The sequence below is a fragment of the Equus quagga genome, chromosome 9 (genome assembly GCF_021613505.1).
Source record: "Equus quagga isolate Etosha38 chromosome 9, UCLA_HA_Equagga_1.0, whole genome shotgun sequence".
Lineage (NCBI taxonomy): Eukaryota > Metazoa > Chordata > Mammalia > Perissodactyla > Equidae > Equus > Equus quagga.
Genome location: NC_060275.1, coordinates 5,360,529 through 5,386,797, shown reverse-complemented (window position 1 = coordinate 5,386,797; position 26,269 = coordinate 5,360,529). Strand labels below are relative to the sequence as shown.

At 43.4% G+C, this 26,269-nt stretch overlaps 1 long non-coding RNA gene across 1 annotated transcript; it reads right to left on the bottom strand.

Moving 5' to 3' along the window:
* Window positions 1-2,553: 2,553 nt before the first annotated feature.
* On the bottom strand, window positions 2,554-25,213 carry LOC124244623 (uncharacterized). The gene is made up of 3 exons (XR_006890071.1): window positions 25,112-25,213; window positions 23,565-24,058; window positions 2,554-2,648 (listed from the first exon to the last, which is right to left on the bottom strand). It is a non-coding gene; the product is annotated as an uncharacterized LOC124244623 (long non-coding RNA).
* Window positions 25,214-26,269: the final 1,056 nt, after the last annotated feature.

The following is a 26,269-nucleotide window of genomic DNA, read 5'->3' as shown; positions in this document are numbered from 1 at the left end:
ATGGAAGGTGTTTCAGCAATGGCTGGCATCTAGTTATATTGCAACTATCGGTGTATCTCCTGTGCTCCCTTTAGATTGTAGATGGAGAAGATATCACTTTCGTTTGTGTACCTCCAGCACTTAGAGTATTTGGAAGATAGTAGGTTCTCAAAAATGGTTCTTAAATCCGATCCTTAGAAAAGTTTATAGTTCTAATACAGAGAAACATGTTACTCAGAAGCTGACTGAAGAAGCTGCTGAATTCCTGGGATGTCAGCTGTAAGAAATAGAAGACTGCAGAAAATATAGATGCAGTCCTGTGCCGCCCAAAAGCAACCCTGCATTAGTAAAGTCAAATAACACCAAAATCACATAAATCTAATGCCTCTAGGAGGTTGGTATACCTCCAGGAGCAGGGCTGGCAGAAGGAAAACATACGCTGCTCTTCAGGATGTATTTATATGGCAGCAAAAAACGGTTTATGGAACAACCAACTTCTAAGACCACTTACTTCATAATAAAACAAAACTGCAAATAAAAGAAAGTAATATTCAGATCAAATAGTTGCTGGAACCACAATAAATGCTTTGATTCATATGTATTGATTTGACTCTAAGGAGAGTTTTGTTCACTTTTAGAAAAGAATGTTTTCATGGTAAAACATTGTGACTGCATTGAAAATGGTGTGACCATTTACTTGAAAACTCCAACATACACAGCTCAGCATAACTATTTGCATTAATCAGATGTGTTGTATATTCTGTAATTATCTGATGACTGTCCAGAAGGGATCTTGGCTCCACCATGCTTTTCACTGTGCAGCACATGATGCTCCTAGCAGTCAGTTACTTATGTGCAGCTTTTAAGAAAGTTGCTCTGCAAATTTCCCCAACAGCCAGACAAGTTGCTGAGGCATTCTGTCCTTTTTCCACCAATATCCTATTTCCAGATTCCCTAGCCAACCTAGACAAAGATTAGTCAGTGCCCCTCTGGTTTACAATCCTAATACTAAGATCTCTGATAAATTATAAAATGGCTCCCCCTCTCTTCCTCTTTCTGTCCTCTCCCTTTTTTTGGTGGAATTTGTAATAATTTTTTGTTAAAATCAGTTAACAGGCAAATGCATCGTAAGATGTTTAACATGAATCAATTCCATGTATTACTTTGAGATCTGAGGAATTAAAAAGTAACAATAAAGCATACCAAAATGAAACCTGAGTTGGAAAGGCTACATTCATTGGAATAGAGAATACTGACTTCATTTCGTGCAACTAGTGTCAATGGCTGCATGTATTGCTCACACTAACTGTATCTGATAGATATTATAGCATCAAATCATGGGAGGGGTGTCATGACAATGAATGAAGAGAAGGATCAGAATGTTCTTTGTCAATAATGATACTCTAGGCCATTTATGAGACTCATTGTTCACTCACTGTTCCTGCCACATGAGAATGTGGAAATGGAATTTTCATTTATTTAAGCAAAATTGTCAGTATTGTTTTGGAGAAAAGTAGATGCTATCAACAAATCAATGCTGTGAGGCATATGGCTTTCTGCCTATAGAGGAGACTCGAAAAGAATATGTATTGATTTCTCAATGAAACAAACAGGACGCCTTGTCTTTAGCACAGATGATAAAAATCAACTATGTTTTTCCCAGAAGCCACCAGCTGCTGTGTGTGATGGGCTGCCAGTAAATGCTGTCAAGTTTGTTTAGGGACAATTCAGATAAAAGCCATAAATGTGTTAAACTAAATGTCACAGTTGTTGATATCAATTTGTATTTAGCCTATAGATACATGAAATGGACATAATACATAAAAATAACGTGTCATTTCTAGTAGTTTTAAATAATATAATTGGATCGTAATAGGTTCATTATTTTTCATATCAAATAATTATCAAAATGTTCATTTTTGTCCTTATCAAATGTGATTGCATCAAGATTTGTGCTATTATTAATATTGATTTATTTGTAATTTATTTAATCCAGGAGTGCCAATGCCTTTGCTAAGACCCGTGGGGAAGTTTCTTGTTAGTGGTGCCACCTGGTAGCTCCAGCGCTGGCCTGACAGTGTAACAGTGGGGGACGTCTGACCGAGGGAGCAAAGGAAGCCCTAGGCTTGATTGCCTCCAGTCTTTGCAGTGTTCTTGATTTGGTTCCTGTGGTTGCAACTCTGACGACGTTTTTCAAATGGGCTGCTGGCATTCCTCCCATGCAAAGGGCACCTGCAGACTCCTAGAGTCTAGACTAGAGATTTGGGATTCCAGTGTGTGGGGAGCTCTGAACAATAGTTACACAAGGGCCACACACATCAATATCCAGGTGACTTCACGCAGGAGCTCACATCCAAGAAAATAGCAGAATGCAATCTCTAACTCTCGTTTAAAATCCATCAAGCCTCCATTCCCATGTTTCTCTCCTCTGTTGTCTCTCCCTCTCTCCGTCACTGTCTTTGACTCTCTGTCTCTCTTCTCTCTAGTCTCCCTCCCACCTCCTCCATTCTCTTGTCTTCTCCCTCTTCTCTCCTTAAGGGACCGTATAAAGACTTACGTCTACCTGTAGGCCATCTTGACAAATGTTTATGTTCCTTCTTCTTGATTTCAATCAGGTGAGATAAATCTTGTGGGTCTCACTGGATCAGGAGAGGTGAGGATGAGTCTCACTGGTGGGAGGAAGCATGGAATTAGAAATGAGCCATTTCGTAAAGTCAGCTGAGGGACCCAGAGAATCCTGCCCATCTCACTAATGCTTAACAGCAGGACCCCATCTCATTCTCAGACCAGCTCCTCAAATTTTTATTTTCTTATTTGCAGTGAATAGGTCCAGGGACTCAACCTACTTTTCTTAAGAAGCAATACAGCTTTACAATCAAGCGTTTGGGCTCAGGATTCAGAGAGCCTTGGCTGCTTCCACTGTGAGAGGTAACTCACTTTACTTCTCTGGAAAATGGGATAATAACAGTACCTATCTCATAATTTCTTCTGAGGATTAATTGCATGTAAAGTGCTTAGGAGACAAAACACTCGGAAGAAACTTATCTAGGAGCATGCAAGAACTTCATAAAGAACAATTCAACATTCCACAGAAGGATACAAAAAAGATTCGAATAAAGGAAAAACCATGCTCTATTCTTGGGGAAAAAGTATTAATTCCTTCGTGTAGATCATCTCACTGTGCCTGCACACACTAAACACCCAATACATGAGAGAAACATTGAGAGCAAGAGGAGACCATGTGTGTCAAGTCCTACAGTCCCAACCGACATGGTAAGGACGCTCTAACAAGGAGAAACAAAAATATAAAAAAGGATTGAAAAACAAAGCAGACAGAGGGCAGATGAGCCTAAGGAAAGATGCTCCACATCACATGTCATCAGGGAAATTCAAATTAAGACAACAGTGAGATACCACTACACACCTATTAGAATGGCTAAACCCGGAACACTGACAACACCAAATGCTGGTGAGGATGTGGAGCAACAGGAACTCTCATTCATTGCTGGTGTGAATGCAAAATGGTACAGCCACTTTTGAAGACAGATTAGTGGTTTCTTACAAAACTAAACATGCTCTTACCATATGGTCCAACAATCACACTCCTTTGTATTTACCCAAAGGAGTTGAAAACTTATGTCCACACAAAAAGCTGCACATGAGCGTTTACGGCAACTTTATTTAAAGTTGCCAAAACCTGGAAGCAGCCAAGATGTCCTTCAGTAGGTGAATGAATAACTAAACTGTGATTCCTCCAGACACTGGAATGTTATTCGGTGCTGAAAAGACAGGAGCCGAGAAGACATGAGAAGACAAGGAGGAAACTTAAATGCATGTTCCTAAGTGGAAGAAGCCAATCTGAAAAGGCTACATGCTGTGTGATTCCAACTATAGGACATTCTGGAAGAGGGAAACTATGGAAACAATGAAAAGATCAGTGGTTGCCAGGGGCTGAGGAGAGGGAAGGATGAACAGGTGGAGCACAGAGGATTTTTGGGGCAGCGAATCTATTCTGTATGACACTATTATCATGTATACATGTCATTACACATGTCTCCAGGACCACAGAATGTCCACCAGCAAGAGTGAACCATAAACTGTGGACTTTGGGTGATGATGATGTGTCACTGTAGGTCCATCAATTGTAACAAATGTACCACTCTGGTGGGGGATGTTGATAATGGGGGAGGCTGTGCATGTGTGGGGGCAGGGGTATACAGGAAATCTTTGTACCTTCCCCTTAATTTTGCTGTGAACCTAAAACTGCTCTAAAAGAATAAAATGTTAATTTAAAAACTAAAGTGGAAAATAATGTCAAGAATAGAGAAGTCAAGTTCTGAGGAACCAAAAGAGAAGGAGCATTTATTTCAGGGGTGGGATTGGGAAGGCCTCACGCTGTTTCCGTGAGCTGGGCCCGGGGAAGGCAGGATGTGACCGGGGGCTCTAGGCATCAGTGAGCTAGGCCACAAGGTCCATGGAGGGAAGCAGCTGAGACAGGTAGGAATGCCTGCATGGTCACCACCGTACCTGACCTGGAGAAGGGTCAGAGTCTACATGAAGGAATGCCCAGCAACGCCCAGCACTCATCTTACCTTGCTTCCTTCTCTCAACACTTCCTCTCCCACCGCTCGACCCAGTTCCTCTTCCCAGTCCTTCCAGCTGCGCTCTTTCTTGTGTTCTCTCAGCGCATAGCTTTGGTTCTAGTCTCCAGCTGCTGCTTTCCTTTCTTCTCTCGGCCCAGCTTTGTGATTCCAAGGATGGCCTTCCAGGCAATACCACTACCTCAAGTGCCCTGCCCAAGCTCTACCCTGCCTCAAAAGCTGCTGTCCTGCTTCCTTTTCCTTCAGGAAACTCCCACTCAGACCATAACAGCCTTGGGAGGGAGCTTGGATAAGAGGTGGAAGGGCTGCTGATCAGGAAAGTTTCTAAGAAAGAAAGTGACTTGCATTGAAGAAGATTACTCTGGCAGCAAAGTGAAGGCTGGATTAAAGAGGCAGAACGTTAAAAAAGAGGGAGACTTCTCAGAGACTGTGCAACAGTCCTGCGAGGGGGTGGAGGCCTAAAGGTAAGACAATGGAAATGGGGACACCAAGGCAGAAACAGACTTGGGAGATATTAGGAAGTAGAATTCACGAAGATTGGAAATACATATAGAACAGATCTAAGCCAAAGATGGCCCTACGGTAGTATTTCCCAAAACTGGCTCCGTGGATTTTATTAGATTTCTATTTAAGAAAAGAGTTTTATGGTCAAATAATTTTGAAAAATCTTGAATGATGTTTTAACTTTTAACCAAAGTTAAGACTCTTCTTCACTGCAGGACTTCTAAGCGCATCTATATGGCAATTGACAGTGGTCAGCATCTCAAGGGGAGTTAGAATAAAGACTGTCGCAAATTTATGCAACTGTAGAGCCTCCCCCACAGACACACACACATGCACACTTACACACACACTCACAGAATATGTGTTCACACCTCAAGGAACAATCACGAGGAACACAGTTTGGAAAGTGCCACCTTAAGGTGTCTAACTTTATACTCGAGAAGAATGATGGTGTCAAAGTGGTTTTAGAAGTTGGTAGCGCAGAAGGGGGAAAAGGATCAGGGAGTAAAATTATAGTTCAGCTGCAAATTTCCATCTCAGAAGAAAGGTCAAGAATGGAGACAGAACCTTGGGACTCTAGCATAGAGATGAAACTTTAATTTATTTTTATTTTTTTTTATTTATTTATTTATTTTGAGGAAGATTAGCCCTGAGCTAACATCTGCTGCCAATCCTCCTCTTTCTGCTGAGGAAGACTGGCCTGAGCTAACATCCGTGCCCATCTTCCTCTACTTTATACGTGGGACGCCTACCACAGCATGGCTTTTTGCCAGGCAGTGCCATGTCCACACCCTGGAACCAAACCAGCGAACCCCGGGCTCCCAAGAAGCGAAACGTGCGAAGTTAACTACTGCACCACCAGGCGGGCCCGAGATGATACTTTAAAGACAGAAAATTAGAGACCCAAAAGGAGAGGAAAGATAGAAAGTGGGCAGAAAAAAATATTTGAAGACACAATGGCCAAAAGCAATTCTGAATTTAATGAAAAGCAGCAACTCGCTAATCCAAGAAGCTCAGTGAGATAAAAACAAAGACAACTATAACTGGGCCTGTCAGGGTCAAATCAGTGAAAACCAAAGTTAAGAGAAAAATCTGAAAATAGGTAAAGAGGACAGGTTACATTAGGGGAACAAACAAAATTCATTTATAGTGATAGAAATAATAGCACTCTTCACCTCTCTGGTTGGCAGAATTGACTAGAAGGGGATCCAGAACATTCTGGGGTGGAGGAGATTGGTTGGTGATTGCGCAGATAGACACAACTGTCAAAACTCAAAGAATTCTTACCATCTGTGGATTCTGTAAGTAAAAATGCCTCTATTTAAAGAAAAAGGTGCAGGCAGATGGAGAAGGGTCAGGACAAAGAGGGTGAGCCAAGTGGCCAGAGCCTGGAGGACCCAGGACAGGGCCGTTTCCAAGGACAGTGGCTGCAGAGGAGTCAGTGGAACGAGGACCGACAGGAACCCCCACCTCTACCTGAGCAATGTCTGCACACTTTTAACATCTCAGGTAGCGGCCAGCTTGCACCTTACTGCACATTAGAGTCCCTGGGGGCTCAGCTCCTCCTCAGGCCTCCAGAATCAGTGTCTGGGGGCACGGCCTGGGCATCCGTGTGTTTAAGCTCTCCAGGTGATTCAATGTACACTAGGTGTCAAGAACCTCTGAGCCAGACCAATGACTCAGATTACCATCTGATAGGTTTCTCAAACCTCTCTGATCATCAGAATCGCTTTAGAGCTTTGTGACCCTGCATGTCACCACAGCAGAGTCTCTTCGAGTGGGCTGGGGTGGGGGGCCTGTATTAGTCTCCTGCAGCAGCCAAAACAAATGACCACAGCCTGGCTTGCAACAACAGAAATGGAGACCAGAAGTCTGAGATCAAGGTGAGGGCAGGGCCACGCCCTCGGAGACTCTAGAGGTAGAACCATATCATGCTTCTTTCCACCTCTGGGGGTTCTAGGTCTTCCTTGGCTTGTGGTGCATCACTCCAGTCGCTGCCTCCTCGTCACATGGCCCTCATCATATGGCCTTCTTCTCTCTGTGTGCCTCTCCCCTTCTCTTCTCTTAGAAGGACACACTTGTTGGATTTAGAGTTCACTCGTGTCATCCAAGATCGTCCCAACTGAAGATCCTTAACTTAATTACATCAGCAGAAAACTTCCAAGAAAGATCTCATTCACAATGGGCAGATAGTAGAACATGGACATGTCTTTTTTGGGGGGTGGTATTTAATCTAATACAAATCCCAAGAATCTGCCATTTTTAATGGATTCTCCAAGTAATATGGATGAATTGGGAACAATTGGCCAAGAGCATGCGCACCCTTGGCTCTAACTGCTTGAGCGACCTCCTCACTTTCTGACTTTCCTGTTTGTGTGGGCTCTGTCTCTCCAATTAGGCTGTCTTTTTACTGAGGACAGGAGCCTTCGAGGGGCTTCAACAAACTCACAACCGTGAGATAGCAACATCTCTGAGAGACGCTGCGCAAGGTTGCATCTAAAGAACAATCTAATTCCTCCAGAACGCAACTGTGACGGTTTTATTTGCCTCCACAGCTCTGCTTCTCAGGGCTCTGCTCCCATCTGTTCACACGACATGTGCGGTAATTTACTAAAAGCCAGCACGCGAAAGGTAACTCCGTTTCGGAAGGACATTCACCCTGCTGTGGGGGTGAATTATTTGACCGTACCTGGTGAGAGCAAAGAAAGCTGCCCTGAATGCAGCTTGTGTTGGGCTCCCCGTGCACCCAGAGGGAGCCAGCTAGCGGAAGGTGAGGACAAGGTTTCCAGAGCCGCTTCTCCTCCAGCCAGCCTTCCCTGTGCGCTGGGCGGCAGGAAAGCCATTTACAGCCAAGGGTGGAAAAGGAAAGTGAGTTGGCTATAACTCACAAAGTACCTAGAAATTCTTCTCTTTAATAGAGCTGTCTCTTTTTTTCCCCTGAAAAGCAGAAAACCATAGATGATTTTACCCCACGAACATGGTGCTCTATAGTGTGGCTGACGAGGCATCAGGAGCCCTGGTTAGACATAACCACGGGGATTCAGCAGTGGACCACAGCCACAGTCAAGGTTAAAACTGCGGTGAATTTCCGGAGTTCAAAAAATAATTCAGGTCTTTATCCACCTCAATGCCTCTTATAACTGTTACCCTGAAGTCCTCTTGACACGATTGCCAGAGGGAAATCCCGCACGTGAATGTTCTGCTTACCTGCCATGGACTTTGGAAATACCCTTTGGCTCTTTATGGAAATTATGACATTATGAAGCAGGATTCCTGGAAACCAGCAGTACACTGCAGTGCTGGGAGACCAGGCTTCAGACATGAGCGTATTTGCAGAACGAGAAGGAAGATTGAATTGTTTAATGTGCCTAAAGGGTTTAGCTTAATTAGATTCTGTCTTTTGGTCAAAATAATTTACATAGCACAAAGGAAGTAAATCCTTAGCTCTGAAGCATTTTTAATATGACATTCCAATACCTTGTTTGAAATTCTATGGAGTAGAACTATTTGGAAAAGTATTAATGCTATTTTATATGTCCATTTTAAAAGCTTGTCATAGAGTTTAACTATATTTTATAACTTATCTTCAGTATTTCTCAGTGAAAAGGAGAAGTGGTTTCTTTATGCCGTGAAATCTTTTCCCTCATGCTGCACTCTGCATAGAACATTTTCCTTCCTCATTATCTTCTCTCCTGCCCTTGTTCATTATTATGACTTTAGTTGCAGAAGCCCTCTTCTGTCCTGCCCTGTGACTGTTTTCACGTGTGAGAGGACGTCACCACCCAATCTCAGAAGCATGAGGAGCAGGGAGCTGAAGCTCCGATCTCCCGCTCCCTCACAGGATGCTGGGTGAGACCAGGAGTGCTTGGCACCCCAGCGGGCGGGAGAAAGGAAGATGCTTCTCCGTGTGGCTCTTCTTCTGTACATGGCTGCAGGAACACTGTAGAAATCAATGGTCGGATAACCTACATTTCCGCTCTTTACAGAAAGAAGTTTTCAGAGAAATCTTAACAGTACTGTAAAAATCTAGAGAGAATTAAACTAAGATTTGAAAATTATTACATTTATTAAAGTCAAGTACTTAAAGGAACAGCTTTATAGCTAACAGACCCCAGAATGACATCCTTGTTCTGTCACTGACTTGGCTGAGTGGTGTGGATAATTTTACTTAACTTCTCTGAGTCTCAATTTATCTCCAGTTGACATGGAGACCAGGAAGCGTGAAGGCCAGAGGCAAACATATGTCCATTTGAGCATGAGGTCCGGAATATAGGAAGCTCAGAAACACGAACTGCAATTACCACTTCTATCTACTGGCCTTTGCTCAAAAATAACTATTCACATTGACTAAGACTAGGAGTTTTGGAATCAAATGCCACGTTTTTCTATACAGTGGAAATCTGTGACCACAAGAATTCAATTTTATTTTCAGGAACAGTCTAACACATGTAACCCAAGTACGCGATGTCAAAATGCAAAAGAATAATGCAGAAATGAGAAATTGAGAAAAATTTCAACACCACCACAATAGTGTACAACTATTTTTAAAGAAAAAGTTAGCACTTCTTCCCCTCCTACTTTATCAAACTCTATTAAAAAAATGACCTTGTTTTCTTATTATTTGCCCTCTATAATTGACCTTCCCTCCTGTTAGTGATAGCCATTTGTCCTAGTTTTTAAATACTTGGAGAGTAGCAAAACTTTAAATTACTTTTAATTGAAGCTGTGAACAGTATAATAACTTATAGTAATACATTATTTAGCAACTCTGAGCTAACTTCATTTACCAAAGGGAATATACTTTAAAGGAAGGTATCCTCCATAATTTCCTCCTCAATCAGCCCATTATAGGCCATGTGCCTTCTCTTTCATTGCCATAAATTCTCAGATTGCTACATCAGAGACAACCCTAATTGTATCCTGGACATTTATAAGAATAAAGATTGCTCTGGCACAATGGAGGAGCTGGGAAGTGAACCTGGCTAATCACAGACAGAGTGAAAATAGGTTTGTACTAAACACTCTGGATTTATGTGTCAGGCGTGACAGAGTGTAGGACAAGCAGCCGAGCCTACTGGACTTTGACACAGCTCAAGACCGGCGACTAGAACTGTATGCCACTCACATGCATGCTGCAAGTTCCCGCTGAGCCGTGAGAACAAGAATGAACATCACAGTCTTACTCAGGGTGTGACTGTGGATGGAGAACAATGGTCTGATCCACATAATGATCAAGAGCTGACAGAGGATGTTGGGAATCAAAGACGAGCCTCAATACTGATCCTGTAGGGAGTTAAAGAGTGTCCCCCAAAATTCATGTTCATGTGGAACCTCAGAATGTGACCTTAATTGGAAATAGGGTCTTTGCAGATGTAATTAAGGTAAGGATTGAGATGAGGTCACACTGGGTTAGGGTGGGCCCTAAATCCAATGAAAGCATCCTTACAGGAGACAGGAAAGGGCACACAGAGAAAAGAAAGCCATGAGAAGACAGAGGCAGGGACTGGAGCATGCAGCTGCAAGCCAAGAACACCAAGGATGCCTGGAGCCACTGGAAGCTGCAAGAGGCAAGGAAGGATTCTCCCTAGAGCTTTGCATGGAGCACAACACTGCCAACTCCTTGATTTTGGACTTCCAGCCTCCAGAACTGTGAGAGAACACATTTCTGTTGTGTTAAGACATCCCGTTTGTGATAGTTTGTTATGGAATCCAGAGGAAGCTAATCCAGAAACCAAAACAGAAGTGATCTCCAGGAAGTGGAAGGGGAGCAGTGGCATTTGCTTCAAGGGTGTCAAGAAGAAAAGGAATAAGAGGAACGTTTTGGAGACCTTCAAGGAAGTGCTTTAACGGGGTAGAGGGAGATATCAGGAGGGACTGGGGGACACCAAGTTCAAATCAACTGATGTAAGACTACACGCTTGACAAGTTAGGCAAACAAAAGGAGGCACTAGAATGGACAGAACACAGCAATGATTGGGAGAGTCAAGAAAGGGATTTTAAGGTGGAGAAAACTTGCTATATTTGAAAGCTTCAAAGAACATACATATTGGCTGTAAGGATTGTAGCAGTCACAGAATTGGCGGTACAACCACCACATCAATGAAACCAAGATCAATTTTCACTTTACTACTGGAACATAAATTCTATATTTCATGAAACCAAGGATTCAGCCCACCAAATGGGCACATAAATTTCAGTTTCCTGAAGAGTTATTTATAAGCTGCTGGCATCTCATATTAAGGTTAGATTGCCCGGAGAGTGTCAGTGGCTCTTTTTCTCACCTGTGTCAATGGAGGGCAAGGACATTAGAAGTGCTTATCGCTCCTGGGACTACAAGTAGGAGCCTTAGAACATGGCATTATTCCAGCTTGTTTTGTGGGTGTCTTCTAATACAGTCACACAATTCTAGAGGCCCAGTTTTGAATGAGACATGACAAGGTGAATTCCAAGAGCTGGCACATAATTCTTATTCAAGGAAATTTGGCCCCATTATTTCAGAATCAAATCAGCGTGGAGAAAAAAAGGCCATTAGTTATGACAAAACGATGTAGGCATCTCCATAAGTGGGAGTGAGGGAGGGGAACTGAGGGGTCCCAGAGTGGGGTGATGGTGAAACAGGATGCCTCCAAGTGGGGCTACGGCCAGGCGCTGGGGGTCAGACCCTGAGGAGAGAGAGAAGAGCGACAATGGGGTGTGGGGGATGTGCAGGGGTGTTGGAGCTCAAGGTGGGAGGAGGTCCTCAGGCGCAGGGGATGTGCTGCTGTGGGGTGTCCGAGCCTGGACAGGTGAGGCAGGAGGCTGCCACTCAGACTGGCCTGTTGGGAGAGGTGTTTGCGTTCAGGTGGGTGAGGAGGAGTGACGTGAGGGGGGATGTGAGGAGAACAGCCAACATGGTAAATGATCCAACAGTTAGATATATGAGGGAGGGGAGCCAAGTTCTCACTCTTGGAGAAGAGAGCTGAAAATATGAAAAGGGAGAAGCCGAGATTGAGCTCTGGGTTATTAGACTAGAGTTGGAGGTGGCAGTGAGAACCATGGCTGGTAATTCACAGGGATGGATAAGAAATAAATACAGATGGAAACACGCAGGTGCGTGAATACACACACACACACACACATATATATATGTGTATATGTATGTATATTCCCTAACTCGTCCACAGGTGACCAAGTCTGGTTTCTAACCACCAATTCCTGCTAAAAGGAACCACGGTTCTCTAGAGAAATGGATGATTCCAGGACTGGGACAGGCAAGGTATAGATAACCCTAAAACATCTTATGCCAAAACAAGAGAAAGTGCCCAGAGAATTATGGGGACATGTCCAAAGAACACAGGAGCCAGCATGAAGGGGCTCCCACAGGCCAAATCTGGGACAATATGCACATCAAAGTGAATAGTAGTTGCGTACAATCTGTTGAATAAAATAGGGAACCTGAGTCCATACTGATATAAATAAAGGAGGAAAATGAAAGTTTCATGAGGAATGGGTTATTTACATAGTCTCGAAGTACCTGCCGCAAAATTCGGTCTTTATTGATTACACGGAGGGAAGAAGTAACTTTCCAGAGGAGAAGCTGGGCAGACACCGCCTTCATCTAGTGGCTGCAGGGGACAGCATCAGTCACGGGCCAGATGGAAATTCTGTGCCCTGGGAGGATGCAGCGAGAACACAGCACCTCTTCTGTGATGTTCCTGCCGCAGAGGCATGACGTTAGACACGCCCAAATTGCGGGCCATTCACTGTATAACTGGCCTGTGATGTTCATGACATCAAGGTCATGAAAGTCAAGGAAAAAATACCTGAGACTCTCTTTCAAACTGAAAGAGACTAAAGGGACAAGACAGCCAATACAACACATGATCCTGAATGGATGCTTTTATTATAACAGACAATGTCAGAACAACAGGCAAAACTTGAAAGGAGTCTGAGGCTTAGATGGTGGTAATGGACCAGGCTTAGTTTCCTGATTCTGACGGCTGGCTTGTCGTTGTGTGTTGCAGTTGTGTAGACGTAATAGTTTCCTAGGGCCGCCACAATGGAGCACCACGGACTGAGTGGCTTAAACAACAGAGATTTATTTTCTCACGGTCATTGAGGCTGGAAGTCCAAGATCAAGGTGTCAGCATGGCTTGTTCCTTCTGAGGCCTCTCTCCTAGGCTTCTAGATGGCCGCCTTCTCCCCAGGTCTTCACGTGGTCTTGCCTCTCTGTATGTCTGTGTCCTCTTCTTATAAGGACACCAGCGAGTTGGGTGAGGGCCCACCCACTTGACTTCATTTAAACCTAATTATCTCTTTAAGGACCCTTCCTCCAAATAAGGTCACATTCTGAGGTTCTAGGGGTTAGGACTTCAACATATGAATTTTGAGGGGACACAATTCAGGTGAGAATGTCCTTGTTTTCAGGAAATAGTCACTAAGGGATTTGGAAGTAATATAACATCCCGTCAGCAGCTTATTCTCAGACGGTATCAAAAAAAAAAGAGTTCTTTGTACTGCGCCTACTTGCAACTTCTCTGTTAGTTGGAGATTGTCTCAGAGAAAAACTGTTAAAGAAAAATACGCAGTGGGGGCATTTAAAGTTTTGTTAATAGGTAGATGAGGCCACCAGAATGAACTGAATCATGCTGAAGCACTTTGAAATTTCAGCTTTCTTCCTATCCTTTACCAAGATAAATGTTTCACTAGCAAAGCACTCTGCGGATAACCCATTATCAAATGTTGGCATGAATTCTTAATATTCTGCAAGAAAATGATCCTGGAAAGTATAAAATATTTACAGCCTGCTGTCTGTGCTGCCTCACTTGAGGAAAATTCTCATCTGTACACAAATGCTCTTCAGCTTTTGGGAACAGCTGGTGGAGAATAATAAAAAGACTGCAAAATTAGAAGGCAGGAATTAGAGCGCGAGGCCCAGCAGAGAGAAGCCACCCCCGTGGGCAGCCAGTGTCTTGATGTTCTTGAGATAAAGAACTTGAACTGGTATTGCATTTCTAGTCCATCCCGTTCCAGCCATTGCTCCTCTTACTTGTGCATAAATCTCCCCTCTGTCCCCTGAAGACATGCTGTTATGCGGAGGAAATGCCTGACTGCGTACTGATATTCCCATCCCATAGGGCCGCTGCACAGGAACGCTATACTGTGGCAGGACTAATTCCCTCACCTCTGCGGGACGTTGCCTTTAATGAAGAGGCCAGACGTGCATCTCCCTATGATGAGTAGTTCATCTAAAATATCTTCTTCGCTCACCTGTGCTCTGGGAATTGCCGGCAGCCCCCACACTAAGACCTGCTCCCTCTTTCTTTCTTTCAGGTCCATCTGACCTAATCACAATATTGGAATCGTAATTGAAATATGTTGTCCAGAGATTGACCATCACATATTAAGCTCTCTTTAGGACTTCATGGATCATTCACCTAGGCAGTGCTATGAAACAGGAACACATCTGTACTTCATAAATAGATACGGACCTAAAAGAAGAACTGCATACATGCACACATGCACTAACAGGCCCCTACTCTTTAAGGCCAATAAAAACCAAACAGGCCCTATTACATTCACACCACTTTCTGATGCATGTGATATTAACTTATCTTTCCTGAGCAACATTACAAATTCATAGACCTTCAAAATTTTATCTTATTTGAATTAAGGGTGTCGTCTTCTTTTTGATGCTCAAATTGTTGTAATTAGATTAGCAGAAAGCCCTTTGTGCTAGTTCCTCTGTCCTGGCATCACTGAGAACTCCAAATATGGAATATGTTACCGTTCTGAGCACTGATGGGGAGACTAACATCAGACAGTGTCATCTAGGCACTGAGTGTGCGCATGGAAGTTGTGGGCAGAAGGGATACTTTTCTTGATGAAACTGGAGACAAAATTTATTTTCAAGATCATAATTTCAAGTTAAATTAATTTATATTTTACTAAATCAATTAAAATAGAAATTGAGTTAGCTTAAATAATTTAATTAAATACTTTAAATTTTTCTAAGTTTCTATTTTATTTCCTCTAAAATTTCTAAAATCTTTATTTCCCTGGTGGTCTAGAGGTTAAGATTTGGCACTCTTACCCAGGGTTTGTTTCCCGGTCAGGGAACCACACCACTCAACCACTGGTTGTCACACTGTGGTGGCTGCCTGTTGCTGTGATGCTGAAAGCTATGCCACTAGGATTTCAAATACCAGCAGGGTCACCCCTGGTGGACAGTTTACAGCAAGCTTCCAGACTAAGACTAGGAAGAAGGACCTGGCCACCCACTTCTGAGAAATGTGGCCGTGAAACCTGTGCATAGCAACAGAGCACTGTCTGACACAGTACCAGAAGGTGAGAGGATGGCGTCGAAAGACCAGGCAGGGCTCCTGCTGCTGGCCACAAGGTCTCTAGGAGTCTGAATCCACTCCATGGTGCTAACAACAACAGAAAACCTATACACTTTAATTTTTAAACCTCTCTCCAAAACTATAACCATACTTCCTTCTGTTTAATAAGCTCCACATTACTTACTAGCTACCATTCTGTCATCAGTTCATTGACAGTTCCATTCAAGAAGCTCATCGTACTTGTGTTTGTGGAACTAAAATCTTAAACCAAAGTCCAGGAGCTGAGACAGTGGACTATAAAGCACAAGCCAGTGGGGAGGGAGGTTTTATGGGAGGGCAGGCTCTTCCCAATTTCTCTAAGTCCCTCGCCATGGGGCCAGTCACTCTGGCCACCGCTGCAGAAGGGGGCTCAAGGATTATCCCTCTAAAGCTGCCATTCTGAGGACATCTTGGGCCATCCCAATTCGATGAGTCCAATCCACAGGGTATTTTCTGTCCTATAGAAATTTAGCAGAGCAAGATTCTTTTCTTTGGTTTCCGGAAAGTCAATGTAGCAACTTTCACTGCTCGTGGGTTTTAACGAGGGGAAATGGCCTTACATTTTTGTAAGTCCTGGGTAAATGCAGTATCTTCACTGGGAGTTTTTTGGAAGATCTTTTTCAACTTGCCTCATTACTCTCGAACACATACCTATAGGAAATCGAGCCGTGATTCTTAGAAGAACAAGAGGAAAACACTCTTCTGGAAGTGTGACAGCCTTGAAAGGGGCCATGTGCTTTATTTTACTTACTTCTTCTATTCACTGTTCTTCTCTGAAGAAAGACAAATGTGCCAGTTAGGGAGCGAGGCTGTGCAACACAGGCCTCTCTTCACCAAACGTTCCAACTTAGGTTCTTTCAAAAAGCAAGACCCTTGCCTAAACTTAGTGATGATTATGTACCATGGAACATTATTTCTTTTTCTTTTTCTTTTTTTGAGGGAGATGGGCCCTGAGCTAACATCTGTTGCCAATCTTCCTCTTTTTTTCCTCCCCAAAGCCCCAGGACACAGCTGTACATCCTAGTTGTAGGTCATTCTAGTTCTTCTAAGTGGGATGCCTCCACAGCACGGCTTGATGAGCGGAGCATAGGTCCACACCCAGGATCCAAACTGGTGAACCCCAGGCTGAAGTGGAGCAGGTGAACTTAACCACTAGGCCGTGGGGCCAGCCCCCGTGGAACATTATTAACAATCACATAGAGGTGTGATTATTAACATTAACTTTAAAAGGCCTCACAGCACAGAAAGGAGGAGAATACGAGTTTGACCTCTTCCATTAGCTGATGTCATCCCAGGCAGAGGTGGTGCTTCATCTTCCGCCAGGCACATCAGAACATTCTAGAAGGGCCTGGAGGATTGTCACTCAGGGTTAGTTTCAGTCTCTCTCCAGAAGGAAAATCTGACTATTTGGATCCGAATCCTTAATGATGTGCTTATTCTTCAGCCTAGCTGTTCTATCCCCACGCATTTATGTTCTTTTAAAAAAATAATTCATAGTTTCTCTAGACCCCAGACTTACTTTCCCGCTCCGAGAGGCCACAATAACTGCTATTAAAATTTAGAAGCATGTTGCATATTTTTATAATGTTACCATCTGTAAGATAACATACTTCCCAGGTGTCAGAAAATAAAACTTAGGATCAGAAAATAAAAATGGAGAGCCAGCCCTGATTGCCTAGTGGTTAAAGTTTGGTGCACTCATTGTTTCGGTGGCCTGGGTTCGCTTCCCGGTAGCGGAACCACGCCACCCGTCTGTCAGGTGCCACGCTGCAGCGGCAGCTCACACAGAGGAACCGGAACAACTTACAACTAGGCTATACAACCTGGGAGTAGGGCTGTGGGGAGGAAAATAGAGAGGGAGATTGGCAACAGGCATTAGCTCAGGGCCAATCTTTCCCTACAAGGAAAAGAAAAGAAAAGAAAAGAAAAACCTGGAAGCTATTAGAGAAAAAAATGAAAAGATTTATTATTGAATAAATATTTGGAGATAATAAAGAAATGTTATAAAAAGCACATGTTCCATAGTTACCACAACAACAAAGCATGAGGTTGAATTTACTGCTGTTGTCCACTTCCTCGTCCACTGTAATTGACAGATTTCACAAAAATTGGAAAAAGGAAGACAAAAATACACTAAACTAATTATTATATTCTGGTGACTTTGAGTTCCTAATTGTTTTGCTTAATTTTTTTAAACTTCTAATTGGGTTCAACAATTTGATTTATGTAGAATGGTTTTATGTTTTTAAATTGTTATTATTGAGAAAAAATAGTATTCCAAATTTTTTCCTTCTCATTAACATGCTTTGTGGGTTGGGGGGTGGCCAGGGGCTGAAACAGAGGGCACTGGGGGCTCCGTAGCTGAGCAAGGGGAGGCGGCTCCCCGGCTGTTATTGTAGACTTCTAAATATGCATCCTACTGTTAATTTAGCTTTTAATAGGCATATAAAATAAATGGAAGCCTTTATTTTCTTTAGCTTTTCACAAAAAGAAAAAAATCTTAACACATGGGGATAGCAAAAGAAAAAGCAACAGCTGTTCATTAAATGAATATTATGTATCCACATCAGGCATGGTATTCGGTGCCAAATTCCTATGTCATAAACATGAAAAAAGCAGAGAGTAGCATTTAAAGAGCTTTTCATTTTTCAACAACTTTGAAATCTCCTTTGAATCTCCTACTGCCTTGGTAGCCGTGTAAAGGATACATGAGAGTCCAGGACAAGGATCCCCAGATTGGGCGTGGGAATGGGGGGTATAGAGCGGAGGCTACAGAAAGACGTGCAGTGTCAAGAACAGCTTATGCTCACTACCCTGCTCCCTCAACCGGCCATCCGCAATTTCTCTTCATCCTTGCGGAGGTGCTCTATGCAAATGCAAGCATATGTGTATCTTTCCCTTTCCTTAACATCCCCAGTGTTCTGCCCCTTATGCTTCCTCTTGACTGTTACTGGGGATTGTCCCATGTAAGTGCACATGGAGCTCTTCCATTCTGGTCACCGCTGCACAAGAGTCCTCTGTCTGAATAGTTCTTCAGGCATGTATTCTCATCCCCCTCACAGGTCCTTGCCAGCCTTTTGCTGTTCTAACAAGGCTGCGTTGTTTGAGCTTTGATGTCTCCCCAGCTGGCAAGGCTGTTCGTGATTCCAAGCCCCTCTTCTCAACCCCACCCACCAACAGATACTTCCTCCAGGTCCTCCTTGCCTCTTCCCACTGTCGAAAACCACCAATCTAAAATCAGAATTATTGGGGAGCCGGCCCCGTGGCCGAGTGATTTAAGTTCGCACGCTCTGCTTGGTGGCCCAGGGTTTCACCGGTTCGAATCCTGGGCATGGACATGGCACCGCTCATCTAAGCCATGCTGAGGCGGCGGGCATCCCACATGCCACAACTAGAAGGACTCACAACTAAAAACACACAACTATGTACCAGGGAGCTTTGGAGAGATAAAAGGAAAATTTAAAAAATTTTTTAAATAAAATAAAATAAAACCAGAATTATTTTAAGAAGATTAAAAAAATTGGTAATAAGAAGTAATAACGTTCTTCAAAATATAAAGGATCTTTCTGTGGCTGTCCCGCTGTCTCCATTTCCTGTATGTGAAGGGATAGCAGTCTGACGCGCTCAGACTGTGCTGTACCCAGTTGTGCTGGGCAGGTGCTGTAAGCTCCTAGCAGTGGGAGATTGTCAGGTGGGTGTGACCTAGGAGGTACTTCCTGTGGGGCAAAATGGAGTGAAGCCTGTGACCCCTCCCACAATTCAGACTAAAGTGAAGCACAAGCCAGACACAGAGACACAAAGAGCAGAGACACACACAAAGAATGGAGATAAGAGAAAAAGAGCGAGACCGTTCTCAAGAAGATCATTTTTCAGAGAAATACCTCACAGTCCAACAGGGAGGGATCTGCACAGGAGCAGATTAGGAACACAATTGGGAGAGACAAAGTCCTGTGTGACTAGAAGGAAGGCTCCGCTCCAACGATACACCCGTCCTACGGAGACAGTCAGTCCCGGGAGGTCCTTAGAACAGTGAGAAACTCAGTAAGGCAGGATCTAGAGATTGGCGGAGGATGAGCTGAAGACAGTTGGTGACATCCTTACATACCAGGGTAAGGACTTAGATCTTATCCTCTGGGAAACAGTTGTTAGCGGGGGGAATACATGATTAGACTTATTTTAGGGAGGTCAATAGTCCTCAGAGTGGGATCTGCAGTCTGTCATGGACCACAGGATGCCAGCTTTGGAGCCTTTAATTGATCTGAAAATGCAACCTTTATCCTCATTTTTATAAGCGCATGATGCACAGCTCTATAGATTTTCACTTTTATGGACCACAACACAAGTTAATAAGGGCTACAAAAAATCAAGAATCAAGAAACTAGAAATGGAATATGGCCAGTGTGTACTGAGCCCTTATTTCAAGATTCTTCTAATAAATCTGGTTTGGCAGCTCTTGTATTGTATAAGCAAAAACTCAAATATTTGACATGCCCACACTTTCAGGGAAAATACTTGGATGTCAATTCAGTTTTGTTTTGCCGTGAATATTTTAATTGCTTCATTTCTTGTCATAACTATAAAGTATAGTGATGTTTCTTCACTCATCAGTTTAGTCTCTTGTAAATTATTTGTAAGCCCATTGTAATATAGGATTGTTGAACCCCTTTTTTGTGGTGATGCATTTTTTTAAATCACTTACATTCTTGTTCTATAATATTCTAATAACACATCTTTAATAGAAGAATGTATTGAAGTTCAAATAGGAATTATTCATGTTCTAATTGCTTATGCAGATGTATTAAGAATGTTCCCCCAGATTTGCTTGTGCAGTCTGTCTGCTAGGATGCTTTCTGTTATTTCTATTAAATGAGTAACAAAGTCCAGATCAAACTGGCTTAATAAAGATAAATTCTTGGTTCACATAATGGAAGAGCCCAGGGGTAGATCAAGTTCAGGTAGGGCGGAATCCAAGGGTCCAACCTCAACAGCAGCCCAATGATTTTCCAGTCTCTTCACTCAGGCTTCCAAGGTGTCAGCTTGATCCCAAGTCTGGTCTTCCCTAGCCTGAAAGACATCTGCCAACAGCTTCAGAGATCCCTGCCTCCTCATTTACATACAGAGGGATAAAGAACATCTCTTTCCCCAGCCATCAAAGCTTCATTCTCATCAGGTTAGGTCAGGCACCCTCCTGAGTCATTGTGTCCAGGAAGAAGCATTGCACTGAATGGTTTAGGGTGAGCTTCTTGTCTATCCCTGAACCAATCACTGCATAATTCGTGTCCACAGCTAGAGCTGGGTGTGGGTCTCTGGCACTCTAACAGCATGGTTACTAAGTTATGGGGAGGGTGAAATGGATCTTAGAGAAGCCACCACAATTTGCCAATTTTCCCATCCAGTTATTTTTTCCCTTGAATATCAGGAATAGATGTGGCATGTATGGTCTACAGTCTTTTATCCTGCCCACGTGAGCAACAATCAAAAGTTTGAGACCCAGGCAAAGCTTATGGTATTTGTAGTGGATTGGTGTCCTCCAAAAATTCACATCCACCTGGAACTTCAGAATGTGATCTTATTTGGAAATAAGGTCTTTGCAGATTTAATTAGTTAAGATGAGGTCACCCTGGATTATGGTGGGCCCTAAATCAAATATGACTGGTGTCCTTATAAGGAGAGAGGACACAGAGAGAAACAGCCATGTGAAGATGGAAGTAGGGATTGGAGTCAAGCAGCTACAAGCCAAGGAACACCAAGGAATGCCTCAAACCACCAGAAGATTCAAAAGGCAAGGAAGGACTCTCCTCTAGAGGCTTCAAGAGGCAGCACAGCCCTGCCAATGCCTTGGCTTCAGGTTTCCGGCCTCCAGAACTGTGAGAGAAGAGATATCTGTTGTTTTAGCCACCAAGTTTATGGTAATTTGTTATGGTAGGAATACTCTATCAATTAGGATTGTGTTCAGCTGCAAGTAACAGAAATCCTTAAAAAATATGACATAAGGTTATTTTTCACACAGAACAAGAGTTTAAAAGTCAACAATCAGGGAAAATTGCAGTGTTTCTAGTTGACTATGTGGACCCAGGGTTCTTCTATCTTCCTGCTCCATCATCTTAAATATGAGGCACAAGATGGCACCAGGCAGGGGAAATGCAGAAGTGCCTTCTCATTAAAAAGTATCATTTTTTTATTTGGAAGAAATACCTTTGGCAGGGACTTCTGCCTGCATCTCATTAACCAGAACTGTGTCACATGGTCGCTCAGGTTGCACAAAAAGGGTCTAGGAAATTGAATATTTTAATGAAAGAACATCACTAGCCACATTATAGAAGTCTCCCATTGGTGGAGTGAGGGGATGTCACTCAGGTCAAAGCAGGAAACTGTGTGTTGGAAATTGAGTTTGTTGCAATCTTGTGCATCCAGTGGGTCTTGTTACTGAATGTGGTTCCAGTTTCTCTTTGGCTGCTAGGAAACTTAGAGCTAAATCTGAGACCCGCTTAACCACTTTAAAGGGCCAATTAGCATTCATTTCTGCCCTAATCTTACCTGCTGGCTTTTACTATTTCCCCTTTGGCCAGACCAAATTCAACCATTTCTTTTGAGCTTTGGTATTGTACGTGTTTTTATAAACGGACTCAAGTCCTTCATCAAACGATAAAAATATAGAAGGAAGAAAGACAGAGACAAAGATATAGATAGATTGAGGGAGAGAGAGAGAATGAGAGCTATGGCTAACAGGATATTTGGGTGGGGGATAATGGGTTCTCTTTGGGATGTACTAAGTTTTGAGATACCTACGAGACATTTAGAGATATTGAATAAAGGATAATATATAGATTTGATGAAGATTTCTTCCAAAAAGACTTGGAAATGGCATATAAATATTAACATCATGGGAGTGGCTGAGACTGATGAGGATTATTTTAGGCCGGTTACTTTTAAAACTGCAGATGAGAAGGAGGCTCTGAGGAGTGGAATTTGCTTGCCCCTTTGATGAGAGACATTTGCATTTGTGAAGGAAGTCTCCATTTGTAGGGGGTGTCTCCCTCTCTGCACCAGGAGGAAGCGGGGATGGCCTTATCTCTGGAAAATCTTAACGGGGAAGGCAAGAACTTAAGGTGTTTACTGTCTGGCAACCTCATGTAACTGACCCCCCCCCCCAACATCCTCCTTTGTCTTTAGCTAAAGATAATATTTAAGTGGTGGCTTCTGCCATTTACTTAATCTGGTCTGATTCTTATCTAAAGTTATAGGACCACCCAATAACCAGACCCTACCAGCACTGATACCATTTTAACAACTCTTTTTACATATTCTTTCCTTTGTCTTGTAAAGAGATAACTCACATATCTATGCCTTAAATTTAGCCTTACTCTCCACCCATGTTTGCAGCAGCAGCTCCTCCTGCCCGTGGGTCCTGTCCCCACGCAGCAGCTCTGACTGCCCATGGGTCCTGTCCCCATGCTATTCCATACTATTCTCTAAATAAAAGAGCACTACTGCCAGACCTTGAGAGTCCAAGAAATCTTTCTTTCGACTCCTCGGCTCACCGACCACGCATCAGAGGCTACTAAGGGAAATGGCAGAAAGAAAAGTGAAACTTGGTGGCTAAAACAACAGATATGTCTTCTCTCACTACACATGTCCTTTATAAATGACTATTTGAAATTTGATCCAGCCAAGCAAAATGTAAGACTGTGTCCATAAGACAGCCCATTTTCCATCTGCTAGTGAAACAGCCCTCATAACAATCCTGGGGTTTGGATGATAAATCCATTTCCTGTGATCCACTGGTGAATTTTGAAATCATACCTAGTTGGTTTCCAAAATGAAGAATATGTCTGATTGGTGCTGTCATGTCCCTCCCTACTTTGTGTGTGCACGTGTGTGTCTCCACTTCGTTCACTGAGAACTGTGGCAGCCCACATTGGCTCCCCCTCGTCCCCTCACTCTCATCAATTTGGTGTCATTACGTCCTATTAACTGCCAGCACCTGTAGACATCAGCAAACCATGGGTGACAGGTTCTGAGCACCACCTCAGCTGCCGCCATTTGGAAACTGTTCATTTTCTATGGCTGCCACAACAAATTACCACAAATTTAATGGCTTAAAACAACACAAATTTACCTTGCAATTCTGTAGGTTATTAGTCCAACGTGGGTCTCACCAGCTTAAGCTCAAGGTTTCAGCAGGGCCACAATCCCTTCTGTAGGCTCTAGGGGACCGTCTGTTTCCTTGTTCATTTGGGTTGTAAGAAAATTCAACTCCTTGAGGTTGTAGGACCAAGGTCACTGTTTTTTGCTGCTTGTCATCTGGGGGCCATTCTCAGTTTCTAGAGGCCACTCACAGTCCTTGGCTCCTGGTCCCCTTCCTCCATCTTCAAAGCCAACATCGGTGGGTGGGCTAAGTCCCTCTCACACTTTGAATCACTCCTCCTGCCCCTGTCTGACCCAGCCAGGAATGATTCTCCACTTTGAAGGACTCACGTGATGAGATCAGTCATGAACTTTGCCACCGTCAGGCACCTAGTAAGTAGCAGCATCTGGTTTGAAACGCAGGTAGTTCTGCTCCTGACGCCAGGCCCTTAAGCACTCGAAGAGACTACTTTCCTAACAAAGCTCCTTTTGGGCAAAGAGAAAACAGTACCATGTCAAGCCATGTTGGAAACTATGGTGAAAAGAAAAATCTAGGAAAGTTCTACTGATCCTGTCTTTACCTAAAATGTTGATATTTTGTTTATCGTGGATATTTTGCATTAATTTTGATTTAAAACATACTTCATAAAAATGTTAATTTATCTTGATTACTGCTTTTTGGGCACTCCCTTAAAGTGTGTGCCTCCCCTCGCCCTCCGCCCAGCCCTGAGAGAAAAGAACACACTGCTGATTGCCCTTTACAGGGATCCAGGTCTGCAAACAACGTTTCCAGATCCAGGATTTATAAGCTGCTTAAAATAATAAAACGATTACACCTGACAGAATATCAGAAAGGGGATCAAAACTGTTCCTAATATTCTGAAACATACACAGCAAAAAAAATCTTATCTTTACATTTCCATTGATCCAAAGGAGAGAGGAGTAATGAAGATGAAGAAGACAGGGCTCACTCTGTTCTTTACTGCAGTGGGTTTAACTTTTCAGGAAATTGCAGCAAACATGTTCAGAACTTCCTTTGCTCAGAAGAGGGAGCTCTGCTTTGCGTTTCCCCAGCACCTAAGGCTTTGGGGTGTTTCTTTGTTTTGTAAACAGAGGAATAGTATTAAGGATTCTATATAAAAGGCCAAGTTACTGGTTGAGCTGATTACACTGTTGCTGCTGAAACATTTGTCTCTTGTCATTGTTCTGTCTCCAAACGGTCCTGCTCTGCTCAGTAGATAACGTTTCTCCCTGGTGAGCAGCCATCTTGAGAGAAGGTCAGGGTTTCCAGAGCCTGGAACTAATGCTGTAACCCTTTGGCGCCACTAGAGGGCCACTGACACCCACTATAATGAATTTCAGATTCGGGAAATTTAACAAATTGGTAATTATTGACTCTATAAAGGCATTCTTTAAAGGTGAATTTTTTAGAATAGTTTTTAAAGATATTCCTTTCTTTATTATTCATTTTAGAGTCTTCATTTAAATTTCAAGATCCCCCAGTAAGTCCAATTAAATTTAAAGGAAAAAGTTACTTACATAGCCTCCATGTATTCGACAAATATTTAAATGTTGCAGCCTGCATTCTGTAAGAGTCTGTGCTAGACAAGGAGGCCAATACCGAGAGAGCCTGTCTTTGTCTTCAGGAATAGACGAATTAGAAGCATAAATAATCCGTGACAACACTGGATGTTAAGTGCACAGGAGCAGGCAGGGCTGGTGGGGTGTGATCAGCTCCCTGGGGAGGGAAGGGGGGGGTCAGCTGAAGGCACAGCACAGAAGCCACGTGGCCAGGATGCAAAGCACCTGCATTTCATACGAAAAGTGAGTCCATCTGCTTACTCTCCCAGTGTTTATTGGTTGATATTTAGGAGCCCCGACATAATTCCCCCACTCTCCCAAAGAGAACATTTTGTTCACCATTTGGTCCATCAGAGAAAACAAACAAACAAAAAACCAGGAGAAAAACCCAAGACCTGACTACATTGGAAATCTAGTTCCTCACTAAACACCACTGTGTTTGTCCCCTTAAGAAACTTAACATTTTAAAATCCTTTAAAAGATATTTTTAATGTTAGAAAGTGTAAAAACAAAACACATTTTCTCCCAAAGTCATGCTGTGTAGCCTGGCTGGGGACTGTCCTTCCCCTCCCTTTGAGAAGCCAGAGCCATCCTAAACGGCCCGCTGGGTCACTGTGTCTCCTACTTGGTGAAGCGGGCTGTGCGGCCTTCCCTCTTCCCTTGTGTGCAACGTGGAGCTGAGGGATCCCTTAACTGAGGGCACAGTGGAGCCCAGCCCAGAGCCCAGAAGGCTCCCCTTTGTCCCACTTCCTCTCCCTGGGCTCTGAGCCAGCTCAGACCAGAAAGCAATCAAAGGACTTCTGAGCCCGAAAGGCCTGGGATCAGCCCCTCCCGTCCCAGGAGTTCCTAGGATTCTAAGTCAGGGGCATAAGGGGACTGGACGTGGAAACCAACCCAGAAAACAAATGCCCGGCTTCTCCGACTCTTGCTCTCCCAGTAGAGCCAGCAGGCGGAGATAGCACCCCAGCGGGAGGACATACAGCACCCCAGCTCCTGACCCTGGGCCATCAGGGACTCGCAGGCAGACGGAGAGAAGGGCAAGCCAGGCCCAGGAGGTGAAAGCAGGCAGCCAGCTCAGGAAATGCTGAGTGAGCCAAGTGAGGACACACACAGCTC